The following is a 14,312-nucleotide window of genomic DNA, read 5'->3' as shown; positions in this document are numbered from 1 at the left end:
TACCTGACGTCTGTAGATTTGTTTTATTTTTTTTTATGACAGTGCAACTTTAGTTACTTACAAATTAAAAGTTTTTAATTTTTTTCTTTGAAAGTTTTGAAAAAGCGCGAGTTTTTGCCTGTTATGGCCTTACATTTTTTATCATATCTCGGGCTAGAATTAAGATAAAGAGGTGGGAGAGGCATCATTTTTCTCACAACGGTACCGGCTTTCATTTGATATGTCACAAGACTATGTTTCTCTATATTTTGTTTTAGAGAAATCAAATTCAAAATTTGATGCGCAATTGTGAAAAACACGTATGTTTTAAAATTGTGAAAAAATGCATGTGTGTTACCTGCGTTCTTGTTTATATTTGTACAGGGATTCAACTTGTGACCTTTCAAAATTGTTTTTATTTAAGCCTTGAATTATCTGATTTTATGTTTGTGTGAATTTCTTCCTTTTTTCTTTTCAAATTATAAATTGAAGCAAAAAAATGGTCAATTCTGTACTGTAATATCCCATATCCTGGTATATATGGTCCCATCATCCCCGTTCTGATACTCATGGCTCCTCATCCCTACCCTGGTGTGCATGGCCCTCTCATCCCTATACCGGTATGCATGGTTCCCTCATCCCTATCCTGGTATGCATGGCTACTCATCTCCTATCCTGGTATGCATGGCCCCCTTTATCCCTATCCTGGTGTGTATGGCCCCATCCTTATCCTGGTATGATTGGCACCATCCCGGTCCTGGTATGCATGACCCCATTCCAGTCCTGGTATGATTGGCCCCATCCTTTTTCTAGTATAAATGGCTCCATCCTTTTCCTGGTATGATTGGCCCCATCCCGTTCCTGGTATGCATGGCTCCATCAGGAAAGATTAAAAAAAATCCATTACACTCACCTACATGGCGCTCCCTCGCATCGTCCTGTTCCGATGCCATCAGCTGCTTAACCCCCTCACGACCTTGCCCTTTTCCATTTTTGCTTTCTTGTTTTTCGCTCCCCTCCTTCCCAGAGCCATAACTTATTTATTTTTCCGGCAACATGGTCATGTGAGGGTTTGTTTTTGCGGGACAAGTTGCACTTTTCAACGACATCATTGGTTTTAGTATGTCGTGTACTAGAAAACAGGAAAAAAATTCCAAGTGCGGTGAAATTGCAAAAAAAGTGCAATCCCAAACTTGTTTTTTGTTTGGCTTTTTTGCAAGGTTCACTAAAAAAAAAAAAAATTGCGCAATTTTCCAATACCCGTAGCGTCTCCATTTTTCGTGATCTGGGGTCAGGTGAGGGCTTATTTTTTGTGTGTCGAGCTGGCGTTTTTAATTATATCATTTTGGTTCAGATACGTTCTTTTGATCGCCCGTTATTACTTTTTAATGCAATGTCACGGCGACCAAAAAACCATAATTCTGGCGTTTTTTTCTCGCTACGCCGTTTAGCGATCAGGTTAATACTTTTTTTTAATTGATAGATCAGGTGATTCAGAACGCGGCGATACCAAATATGTGTAGATTTGATTTTTTTATTGTTTTATTTTGAATGGGGCGAAAGGGGGGTGATTTAAACTTTTATATTTTTTTTATTTTTTTCATATTTGTTTTAAACTTTTTTTTTTTTACTTTTGCCATGCTTCAATAGCCTCCATGGGAGGCTAGAAGCTGGCATAGCCTGATCGGCTCTGCTACATAGCAGCGATCATCAGATCGCTCCTATGTAGCTGAATTGCAGGCTTGCTATGAGCGCCGACCAGAGGGTGGTGCTCACAGCAATCCGGCATCAACAACCATAGAGGTCTCAAGGAGACCTCTGGTTGCTATGCCGACGCATCGCTGACCCCTGATCATGTGACGGGGGTCGACGATGCGCTCATTTCCGGCCGCACGCCGGAAGCGCCGGTTAAATGCCGCTGTCAGCATTTGACAGCGGCATTTAACTAGATAATAGCGGCGGGTGAATCTCGATTTCACCCGCCGCTATTGCGGGTACATGTCAGCTGTTCAAAACAGCTTACATGTCCCGGCTTTGAGGTGGGCTCAGCGCCGGAGCCCACATCAAAGCAGGGGATCCGACCTCCGCAGTAATAGTATGGCGGAGGTCGGTAAGGGGTTAATGCTTGTAAGCAGCAACTGGCAGGGATGTCATGCGCTGCTCACAAGCAGAGCACCGCTGCCAGATTACTCACCTGGACCGTTCATCGCAGAGAGAGGTGAGTAACCATTCCTCTTCAGTAGCGCGCAGTGTCAGACAGATTTTTTAAATCTTTCCTGATGGGGCCATGCATAACAGGAACGGTATGGGGCCAATTATAAAAGAAAAAGGATGGGACCAATCATACCAGGAACAGGATGGGGCCATTTATACCAGGATGCCAGAAAAATTAATATGCATTGCCCTCCACACCCATGAGCGTGGAATGCAGTGCATATTCATTTTTCTTTAGCAGCGGGCACAGGAGTTAGCCGGAGCCACCGGTTCCAGCCTCCTGTGACCCGATGCTCCGCCGAAACAGCTCCCCCACCTCCCCACCACAGCCAGAGCCCATACATCCGGACTATAAGATGCATCCCCCATTTTCCTCCACATTTTGGGGGGGGAAAGTGCGTCTTATAGTCCGAAAAATACGGTACAACTTATTGAATTCAACATTTGTATGCAACAATAAAGAAACACAAAAAACAAATCCCGTAAGTGCCAGAATAAATACATCTTAATCATCATTCATAACACAACTTGCTCAGCATTTTCAACCTAAATGCATTGAACAAACCAAAGGAAAAAGGGTGATCATATCCTCAAGTGTGATTTTCTAAATACAGTCTGATCCTAATTATATGTTAAAAACAAGATTAAAAGAACCAATATTTTTACCACCTATTTATACATGTAACAATTTTTTTCTATTGTATCACTAAACATGTTATTTATGAAGTGTTTAAGAAGAATTGTACAGTAAATACTCGCTCTATAAAATATGAACTAATCATACAATTAATAGTACGTTTTTAAACTGGCCTTTTATCATCAATTTGTCCGTTCTAGTGGGTGAAATGTAATCTTGTCCATGAGCGCTTACTAGCAATGGCCATTTCCAAAGAGTATGTGTCAAAGAGTATGCACGTCTTGTCATGGTGTTTGGCTCCACTTGAGTTAATATCTGAATTTTATTAACTTTTAACATGTCTGGTTTTCTTGGATACACAAAGGATGGCGCTGGACCAGATGTATGCAAAAAAAAGTCAATTCTACTTCCTCATTTTCACAGTCTTTGGAGAGTACAGTAGCCACCAGCGCCAATCATATTCACAGGTCACATAACCAGTTATGTCATCCATTGCCAATCCTGTGCCGCCTTCTTCCACTTCATGGACTTCACTGTCTTTGCTGAATAAAAAAATCATTGTTTTTATTTCTGTTTCACTACATGGAATGAAAGTGTGGTATTGCTGAGTCCCTTTGATGGGTTCTGCTTCCTGTAACCGATGTTTTAACAAACGCTCCTCCTCTTCGTAGTCATGGTTTGTACAATACATGAACTAGATGTTAAGAATATTTTCCACACTCCATTTGAAAAGTTGCATGGGTGTTAAGATTTAGTCTGGATATGGCCTCTGGATGCTAGCTCGAGCTGCAAGGCATTTCACGGTGCCTCCTAAACCATCACATACACCTTTGCCATGAGCAGTGGCAAAAAAATGCCATTCAGCTTCCACTCCAAAATCTTTCTTGTGATGGCATACATCTGGAGCGCCCACAAGGGCTGTGGGGTACTTGAGCTGGGTCCAACGGTACTTAACCCCTTAAGGGTGGTTTGCACGTTAATGACCGGGCCAATTTTTAAAATTGTGACCACTGTCCCTTTATGAGGTTATAACTCTGGAACGCTTCAACGGATCCCGGTGATTCTGACAATGTTTTCTCAAGACATTTTGGACTTCATGATAGTGGTAAAATTTCTTTGATATTACCTGTGTTTATTTGTGAAAAAAACAGAAATTTGGCAAAAATTTTGAAAATTTCGCAATTTTCCAACTTTGAATTTTTATGCCCTTAAATCACAGAGATATATCACACAAAATACTTAATAAGTAACATTTCCCACATGTCTACTTTACATCAACACAATTTTGGAAACAAAATTTTTTTTTGTTAGGGAGTTATAAGGGTTAAAAGTTGACCAGCAGTTTCTCATTTTTACAACACCGTTTTTTTCAAGGACCACATCACATTTGAAGTCAGTTTGAGGGGTCTATATGATAGAAAATAACCAAGTGTGACACCATTCTAAAAACTGCACCCCTCAAGGTGCTCAAAACCTCATTCAAGAAGTTTATTAACACTTCAGGTGTTTTACAGAAATTTTTGGAATGAACATTTATTTTTTTTTCACACAAAATTTACTTCAGCTCCAATTTGTTTTATTTTATCAAGGGTAACAGGAGAAAATGGACCCCAAAAGTTGTTGTACAATTTGTCCTGAGTACCCCGATACCCCATATGTGGGGGTAAACCACTGTTTGGGCGCATGGCAAAGCTCAGAAGGAAAGGAGCGCCGTTTGACTTTTCAATGCAAAATTGTCTGGAATTGAGATGGGACGCCATGTTGCATTTGGAGAGCCACTAATGTGCCTAAACATTGAAACCCCCACAAGTGACATTATTTTAGAAAGTAGACCCCCTAAGGAACTTATCTAGATGTGTGGTGAGCACTTTGACCCACCAAGTGCTTCACAGAAGTTTATAATGTAGAGCCGTAAAAATAAAAAATAATATTTTTTCACAAAAATGAACTTTTCACCCCAAATTTTTTATTTTCCCAAGGGTGCCAGAAGAAATTGTACCCCAAAAGTTGTTGTGCAATTTGTCCTGAGTACGCTGATACCCCATATGTGGGGGTAAACCACTGTTTGGGTGCATGGCAGAGCTCGGAAGGGAAGGAATGCCATTTGACTTTTCAATGCAAAATTGGCTGGAATTGAGATGGAAAGCCATGTTGTGTTTGGAGAGCCCCTGATGTGCCTAAACATTGAAACCCCCCACAAGTGACACCATTTTGGAAAGTAGACCCCCCAAGGAACTTATCTAGATGTGTTGTGAGATCTTTGAACCCCCAAGTGTTTCACTACAGTTTATAAAGCAGAGCCGTGAAAATAAAAATTCTTTTTTTTTCCACAAAAATATTTTTTTTGTATTTTCCTAAGGGTAATAGGAGAAATTGGACTCCAAAAGTTGTTGTGCAATTTCTGAGTACGTAGATACCCCAAATGTGGGGGGTAACCACCGTTTGGGTGCATGGCAGAGCTCGGAAGGGAAGGAGCGCCATTTGGAATGCAGACTTCGATGGAATGGTCTGCAGTCGTCACATTGCTTTTGCAGAGCCCTTAATGTACCTAAACAGTAGAAACCCCCCACAAGTGACCCCATATTGGAAACTAGACCCCCCAAGGAACTTATCTAGATGTGTTGTGAGAACTTTGAACCCCCAAGTATTTCACTACAGTTTATAACGCCGAGCCATGAAAATAAAAAATAATTTTTTCCCACAAAAATGTTTTTTTATCCCCCCAAATTTTTATTTTCCCAAGGGTAACAAGAGAAATTGGACCCCCGAAGTTGTTGTTCAATTTGTCCTGAGTACGCTGATACCTCATATGTTGGGGTAAACCCCTGTTTGGGCGCACAGGAGAGCTCGGAAGGGAAGGAGCACTGTTTTACTTTTTCAACGCAGAATTGGCTGGAATTGAGATCGGACGCGATGTCGTGTTTGGAGAGCCCTCGTGTGCCTAAACAGTTGAAACCCCCAATTCTAACTGAAACCCTAACCCAAACACACCCCTAATCCCAACCACACCCCTAACTCCAACACACCCCTAACCCTAATCCCAACCATAACCCTAACCACACCTCTAACCCTGGCACACCCCTAACCCTAATCCCAACTGTAAATGTGATCCTAACCCTAGCCCCAACCCTAACCCTAGCCCCAACCCTAACCCTAGCCCCAACCATAACCCTAGCCCCAAACCTAGCCCTAACCCAAGCTTAACCCTAACCCTAGCCCTAACCCTAACGGGAAAATGGAAATAAATGTTTTTAATTTTTTTATTTTTCCCTAACTAAGGGGGTGATGAAGGGGGGTTTTATTTACTTTTATAGTGGGTTTTTTAGCGGATTTTTATGATTGGCAGCTGTCACACACTAAGAGACGCTTTTTATTGCAAAAAATATTTTTTTGTGTTACCACATTTTGAGAGATATAATTTTCCATATTTTGGTCCACAGAGTCATGTGAGGTCTTGCTTTTTGCGGGACGAGTTGACGTTTTTATTGGAACCATTTTTGGGCACGTGACATTTTTTGATTGCTTTTTATTCCGATTTTTGTGAGGCAGAATGACCAAAAACCAGCTATTCATGAATCTCTTTTGGGGGGGGGGGGCGTTTATACCGTTCCGCGTTTGGTAAAATGGATAAAGCAGTTTTATTCTTCGGGTCAGTGCGAATACAGCGATGCCTCATTTATATCATTTTTTTATGTTTTGGCACTTTTTTATACGATAAAAACTATTTTATAGAAAAAAGAATTATTGTTGCATCTCTTTATTCTGAGGACTATAACTTTTTTATTTTTTCGCTGAAGACGCTGTATGATGGCTTGTTTTTTGCGGGACAAGATGATGTTTTCAGCGGTACCATGGTTATTTATATCTGTCTTTTTGATCGCGTGATTACCCCAGGGGGGGCATCATGTTATAAGGTCAGATCGTTGATCTGACACTTTGCAGAGCAAAGTATAGCTCCTCACAGGTAGAGCTTAGTCCCCAGGGCTACCGGTACAGTTAGTAAGAGGGATGATTAACGGTGGAGTGCAGAACTGAGGGTGCAGGAAATAATTGAAGGACACAGGAATAGCAGTTTCCTTTACCTTTTTACTGATGAAATGCAGGTACAGTCCAGAGTACAGGTAGCAGGTGGTGATGGGGTCCGGGCAGCCTGGACATAGCTTGGGATCCACCTAACCAGGTGGGTTCGGAGGCCTTCCTTCTGAGCTTTGTACTCTGACCCTTGCTGCCAGAAGCTCTGCACAAGTCCTCTCAGTGTCTGTACTTCCAACCCGTATGGATGACAGCCTGAGCCTGTCTTGGGCACTGCCTTCTCACTGGCAGCCCCAGGCTCCTTACCTGCTGTGTTGCCTGCGGATGTTAGTTGGGGCCTGGAGACTTGGAATCTCCTGCCATCCGGATTCGGTAGCAGAGTATGCAATCCTCTCACCACCACGGACTCCGGTGTCCGGTCTCCTTGCGCTTTATCTTGGGGTGAGCCCAATCACAGCTCCAGACCCCAGGTTCCTCTCCTCATGTGCTTCCTTTCCTTTCAGTGTCTCACACTAAACTCACTAACCCTGCCTCCAGACCAGAACTTATAGGGAAGCTACCCTGAAACCGGGCTTATAGCCCCCTCTTCTGGACTGGAGTTAGGAAGGTGTTGCATGATTGTATTACCTGATTAAGGGATCCCTCCTTGCGTCCAGGCATGACATACCCCCCCCCCCCCTGTGAGGAAGGCGATGCCGTTGTGGCAACCGGAATCCTGGGATGCCACACATTTATAACGCTTTCCCTGTTTTTATACTGTGCAGAAGAGCCATCCGAGAAGTAGTAGACCTTGCTCAAACTTGGTAGGATGTCCGTTTTTATCACTGAAATCATTTTTTTAACAAATGAACAGCTATTGAATCATGAAGTAAGCACTCAGATATCATAACTACACTTTTGTACTTTATGTCTCCATTCTCATTGTAATAGATCGCAAAAGGGTGCACAGTTGATTGTTCATTGTTCCAGCAAATTGACTGTGCTTCATCCTGAACAACAAAGGAATAGTTCTCTGAAAAGTCTAAGCTTATTACTGCCTCATTCCGTTTGATGCTTTCTTTGAGATGATTGTAGTAGTCAGACTGTTGGCGAGATATAAATGAGTGTTTCTTAAGGACTATCAGCTGTTCCCAAAAACATTCTATAAAATGTTCTGCACTTTTAAAAACAGTGTCAAAAGTACATCTGTCAACAGATATCCACTGTTTGTAAGTTATATCATCTACTATAGCCTCTTCAAAATAATTTAATATTTTTTCTTTGAGAGGCAATACTGAAGGACATTTATTGCAAATATTGAGGTAACAACTCCAACTCTTTTCTGAACACAATATTTGAGACAGACATACTTTGTAATCGCCAAGGTTGGACTCGCCAATCTGAATATCTTTAAGCTTACCCCCTTCAATCATGAACTTAGTTGTCATGCCCTCAGCTGCAGGTCCAGTGTCCGCTGCGAAGGGAGACGGCAACTTTCACGCAGCTCCACTGGTACTACTCACCCTGTCCGTGGCTCCAGACGATCAGCGGCTCCTTTCTCTGCTAAGAACCTGCATCCTCTTGGCAGGTCTCCTGTAAATGCTCTTAGGAGGTGCGCCCCGCTCCCTGCACATACTTAAAACAGCAGAGCACCTGTTCTCTATTAAGGCTCTCTGTGCTATGATGCTCTGTGCATAAAAGGCATCCTCCCATTATGGGAGGTGCCTGGGCAATGTGTTCATTCTATTGTTTGTGGCCTTCTGCTCAGGCCACACTCTGCGGTGCTCTGCAAAGTGTAGTTCATTACTTTTGGTTTTCTAATCCCTCTGTCTCTTCAGAATCCTCCGCTAGCAGTTCCCTATTCTGGATCCTTCTGGACTCTCCGGTTTCCACTCCAGGCTGACTAAGCTGTTCCTCACAGAACCATCCAGATATTGCTGCCGGCTGGATCAGCCTTTCCGTAAGTACACAGAGCTTCCAGGATTCTCTTCACTGACAGAGCCTGAATTCCACCGTCTTGTTAATACGGTCTGTACGGGTCATCCCTCTGGTCTGGGTACTGCGGCATTTAGGCTATCTGGTGTTGTGATGGGGGAATCCCTGTATAGGGGTACACCTTGCCCGGTGCTCCACTACGTGGTTCAGTGTTGTGGTCCAGAGGGTTCTTCTCGCAGGCACCTCTTTCTGTTTGTTTAAGTTTCATTTAAATAAATCCCTTTGCTTTTTGGAAGCACATTCTCCTGTCTCTTGTGTACCGGGTATACAGCTACCACTGCTCCATCAGTGGTCTAGTGAGTCCACTATATTTCCCCACGCCCTGTGGGCGTAACATTAGTGTTCTGTTGTGTTGTACATATGCATACTGAGTGTGTACCACTACCATCAGCCAGGACACAATTCTTCGGTCGCAGTTTAGCTAATTTTTAAAATCCTATTTTGGCAGAAGTGGAATTTTTTCTTTAAAAAGTTCATTGGTTTCTTTTAAATTGGTAAGAACCACCCTCTTCTGGACATGAGTTTTCTTAGGCCACTGTCACACTAGCAGTATTTGGTCAGTATTTTACATCAGTATTTGTAAGCCAAAACCAGGAGTGGAACAAATAGAGGTATAATAGAAACATATGCACCACTTCTGCATTTATCACCCACTCCTGGTTTTGGCTGAGAAATACTGATGTAAAATACTGACCAAATACTGCTAGTGTGACGGCAGCTTTACCGTTCACTTTCATAGACACACAATCTTTCTTGCCAGGCATAATTCGGCTCACTTCATCACTATTGCAAACATCTTTCACTTTACCCACTATAGCTTTGTCACGGATCCCACTGTGCTGCCACCAATTTATCACGTACCCGCTCTCAGCACGCGACTTGGGGTTGTGCCTGCAAGGGTTAATCTATCTCCCCTCTCTCAGCCCAGCATTCAACCTCTGTCCTATGCTGTAATGGAAGCATAAATCACACACCGACTCAGGCCACACATCCGCTCATTCATGCTGCCACCACTCACCGAACACAAGGGCTCTGGGTCCTGGAAATATTACTACTACTGTCTGCCAATCATAAGGATCAAACACTTTAAGGGATTCTTTAGAACATACAATGTTCAGCTTGTTAAAGTTTTATGCTTTAATACAAAAAGGTACAGTGCTTACAATAAGAAAAAGGTACAAAAATATGATAATAAAAAGACATAGAAATATGCAAAACAGTTATAAAATAAACAGGAGGAAACTTACAGAAATAGCCAACTTTGTAGTCTGCTTTCTGCTCCCTGAGGGGGGGTGAATATGGACTGGAACACATCGGCTAGGTGCCCCTCAATCTGTGAACACGATTCTATGTATACAAGCCTAATTTATAGAGTTACTATGGAGGTCAAATTTCTAGAACAGCCTCTCAGGTTAATATTATAATTGCGTGCTTTTTCTTTGGCCCATGGTCACTCCACCAATGAATATATTATTTTCTCTGAAATTCTTGGTGTAAAGTTTCACACAGATAGATAGTGTCAGGCTGTAATTGACATCTCTCTTCAAAAGAGCTATAAGGTGTGAAATGTTTCCCCTTCTTCCTGGTTCCCAGCAGACCCCCTGTCGAGATTGGAGACATTAGACTGCTTGCTCAGAATACCATATGTTGTGACCTTTGTGAGACCTACAGTTTCAGGGCAGATGTTAAACTACTGCTGGTCACACATATAAACCTATATACTGTATATTTCACTACATACATATATACCTGTACATATTTCACCACAAGCTTCTTCTAATGTTTTGCCTGGCTTAGGATCAGGACAAGACATGAAACCTTTTTGTTCAATTAGAGATTTAGCTTTTCTAGCCATTCTATTGCTAACATTAAATTCATTTTCTATTCTTTTGCATGTCCAACTCTTTGGTAGTGTATTCAGTATCATGAACTGTTAACTTCTGGATTTCAATTTATCTTTAACCTGCAGAATGATCTCTGAATCAGTGTCATTTTTTCCTTCAACTTCTACTGTTTCACCTACCAGCTCAAGGGTCAATTTTTTGTAACTTTTTCCAATTTTTTTTGGCAATAACCTGGATAATGGATTCTTTTTTTTGCAATGGATGATTCTTCGATGTTAGAAAGTGATTTATTCAAATACTCTATTGTTAAATCAGGATTTACAAAATCCTCTGTGTTGGAAGTTACAGGTTCTTCAAAATTTTCTGCCTGCAGAGTATTTTTCTCTTTTGCAAGTTGCTTTCTACAACTGTCACAAATTTTCATGCCTGCATTAATTGATGGATTTATATGAAACATCCAATCTTGTACGGCTTAGATTTTTTCTTGTTGTGTGTTCAGTTTTTTAAAAAGGATTGCAACAGCATATATTATAAAATGCTGCTCCTTGAGAAGTATAAAATATTAGATATTAAAACAGTAATACATTTCAAATAATTGGTGTTTTCCCAGTCAAGCACAAGAAGGGGAGTTCCCCCCTAAAAATTGCCCCCATATATAGGTACATAAGTAAACGTAAGAAACAAGTCCCCTACGATAAAAAGGTGGAGCTAAATACACCAGGGTATAGCTTCTGCTAGTGCAGTAACCCAAAAGAGTTGTCCCAAAAGTGCATAGTGCATAGTAATAATAGTAGATACCACCGATGAACTTACCAATGGAGAGGGCAATAAAGGGGGTCCCACCGGAACAAAGAAGCACCCCAACGCGCGTTTCGCGGCTAGACCACGCCGCTTATCCCCTTGTGTGAGAAAAATGCAGTTAATATTAAGTAAGGAAGATGGGTAATAAAAATAAAGATTTACAGTACACTTGAGATATAACTGTGTTACTATAAAATCAGTATTAGGGCTAGCGCACACACACCTTTTTCTGTCTGCGGATAAAAGCTGCGGTTTTGGTAGCATTTTTCTACTGAGTTTTCACTATATCTGCATTAGTTTTTTTTAATCGCTAGTTAAAACGATGGTGGCTTTTTTTTATATAAATAGTGATAAATGCTGTGCTTATTGCAGTGATCAAAAAGTAGTGCAATCAGTGATTTACTCACTCTGTGAGTATTTCCAAAAACACTGCATGTGTTTAACCCCATTGAAATTAAGGGGGGTGTTTTTCTGAATGATGATCACTCAGAATAGCGCTGTGTGTGTATTAGCCCTTAATAAGAAAAGCATTAAACTATTAAAATAAATTTACACAAACTTTAAAAACACTCACCAATATTGTAGCACACCAACTCCCTTGATGCCTGTGTAGAGACTATTGTTTGTTCAAGAGTGAACATGTCCAGGCATATCAGGAAATGAAAGCTATGAAGCTCTGTCTTAGGCTAAGTTCACATTTGCGTTGGGCAGAGCTGCGGAGGGCTGCGTACTTCCTCCGTTAAACCCTGCCCACTGCTGCACCCCTTCCATTCAGCTCCACCTACGTCTGCATGCGTCCTGCGTACCAATCTTTAACATTGGGTACGCAGGTCATGCAGATGTATGCGGATGTTGCGCCAACTGCAACAAAATGCAACAGGTTGCGTGCGACGCAGTACGGCGCAGCATCAAAATGACGCATGTGGACGCATCCGCATATGAGTTGCCCACCAGGGCAATGGGGATACTCGGTACCGGATCGGTCGCTCTTAAAGGGGATGTCACGGTAGCTGCGGCCCGGTCCATGGCCCTGAGCGCTCACTTAAAAGGGGAAAAGTCTTTAAAGGGTATTTGGAAATAAAGTCTATTCGTGACGCCTCCTGTGGTTCTCGGTCAAGGGGGACCGACGCTGCTTAAAGGGTTACTCTGGGGTGATGTTGTTGCAGCAAGATGGTGACACTTCCCACAGGTGAAGCAGCATCCCCAGGGCTTCTAAGGTGTATGGCAAGGATGGTGGGTTGCTGGTAAATAATGGAGGACACAGTGTTGTAAAGTCTTTACCTGGTTTACTGATGGTAGTAGTCGACCTCAGTCCAGGGTATCAGGTACAGATGTAGCTGTGGTCCGACCGGCTTGTAGGCAATAGGCAAATTCCCTTTTCCAGGTGAGGTCCGTAAGCCTTTCCTACTTGCGCTGATGTGCGAAGTCCCTGCTGCCTGAAGCTTGCTGGCAAGGTACTCCTTTCCTCTCCTGTCCTGGGACAGGTGCCTGCACGGTGGGCAGTGTGAGCCGTTTTACAGGGTCTCTACCATGACCCGGGCTCTTAAGATACTGCTTCACCTCAGACTTGGTGTGGGCAAGTAACGTACAGTCTAATGCCCTCCGCTTCTGCTTTGTGTCCTAGAGTACAACAAAGCCTCGGGCTCCCGGTGCCCAGTTTCTGCGCTTCGGCTCTGAGGATGCCCGGTCACAGTTCCCCTCTGAGCCCCTTGCTTTCTCCACTGTGCTTCTTCCCTCTTTGGCTCCACCACTTTCAACCCCTCGGGTTCTCCTCCTATCCTGGAGCTGCAGCTCAAAGCCTGGCTGCACTGCTCTTCACTCCTCAGTGTCTCTCACTAACTGCCTAACTCCTCCTCCAGACCAGGATATATCTATCTGAGGGAAGCTCCCCTGAAGCCAGGTTCAGAGCTCCCCCTTCTGGCCTGGATTCGGAATGTGTTGCCTTGCCTCCAAGCATGATATTACCCTCCCCTAAAGGAAGGCAACATCACTGTAACAACCGGTTACCTGGGATGTTTCAAATACATCTGAATGGCCTGCCTACCCAATGTTAAAGATAGGTACGCAGGACCCATGCCGATGTAGGAGGAGCTGAATGGAAGAGGTGCGGCAGTGGGCGGGGCTTAAAGGAGGAAGTACACAGCCCTCCGCAACTCTGCCCAACGCAAATATGAACTTAGCCTTACTTCCTGACTCTGCGGTGGGCAGAAACTTAACATGACTGACAGAGCTGCTGACCTGTCATCTGCTCTGCATTCACTGTCTACCCCTGTTCATTCTCAGATTGAGCCCTAACAAAGCTTTCTCCTCTGTCCTCTCTTGCTTCTAAGCTATAACATAATAAAATAATACAGTAATATCTAAAAATCATGGATTATTTGGTAAATATAGACCCCACACTTTTAGACCACAGGCTGAACAGATCTGAATTCAAGATTTTCGAATTTACACTGTAATAGTTATTTGTATTTTTAACTATGATTTCATTGCAATCCCAACTTGTATTTTGTAAATTTTATGAGTTCTATGATGACTAAAAACATATCAGTTAAAACTATAGGTCTGGTTTTTCATGTAGCCATTGTGTAGGATAGGGGTTGTGTTTAATGTTGCAAACCTACATACGGTTTGTAGAAAATTGCTGGGGATCAGTGGCAAGTACATGTGAAGCTAATAAAAACGATGTGCTTTTGCTGTACTTGCTGCAGATTGACAGCAATTTGTGGTGTACCTCTATTGCTTCACAGACCATCGGATCCACAGACGGGTGGTCTGCCTGAATAGTTAGTAGCTCCCTGTATACCACTACCCCTTGTCCACATTATGTGAAT

The 14,312-nt window shown here is 42.6% G+C and overlaps 1 long non-coding RNA gene across 1 annotated transcript in view; it reads left to right on the top strand.

The window, feature by feature from the left end:
• Window positions 1-14,312, top strand: part of LOC143815721 (uncharacterized) — a 101,416-nt gene that overhangs the window by 13,140 nt on the left and 73,964 nt on the right. Inside the window, exon 2 of the long non-coding RNA XR_013223788.1 lies at window positions 8,680-8,801. This is a non-coding gene — a long non-coding RNA (uncharacterized LOC143815721). The remainder of the gene's footprint in view (window positions 1-8,679; window positions 8,802-14,312) is intronic.

Source organism: Ranitomeya variabilis, chromosome 3, assembly GCF_051348905.1.
Source record: "Ranitomeya variabilis isolate aRanVar5 chromosome 3, aRanVar5.hap1, whole genome shotgun sequence".
In the NCBI taxonomy this organism is placed as follows: Eukaryota; Metazoa; Chordata; class Amphibia; order Anura; family Dendrobatidae; genus Ranitomeya; species Ranitomeya variabilis.
The sequence above is the reverse complement of the archived record's forward strand: the minus strand, read 5'-3'. Positions and strand labels throughout refer to the sequence as shown.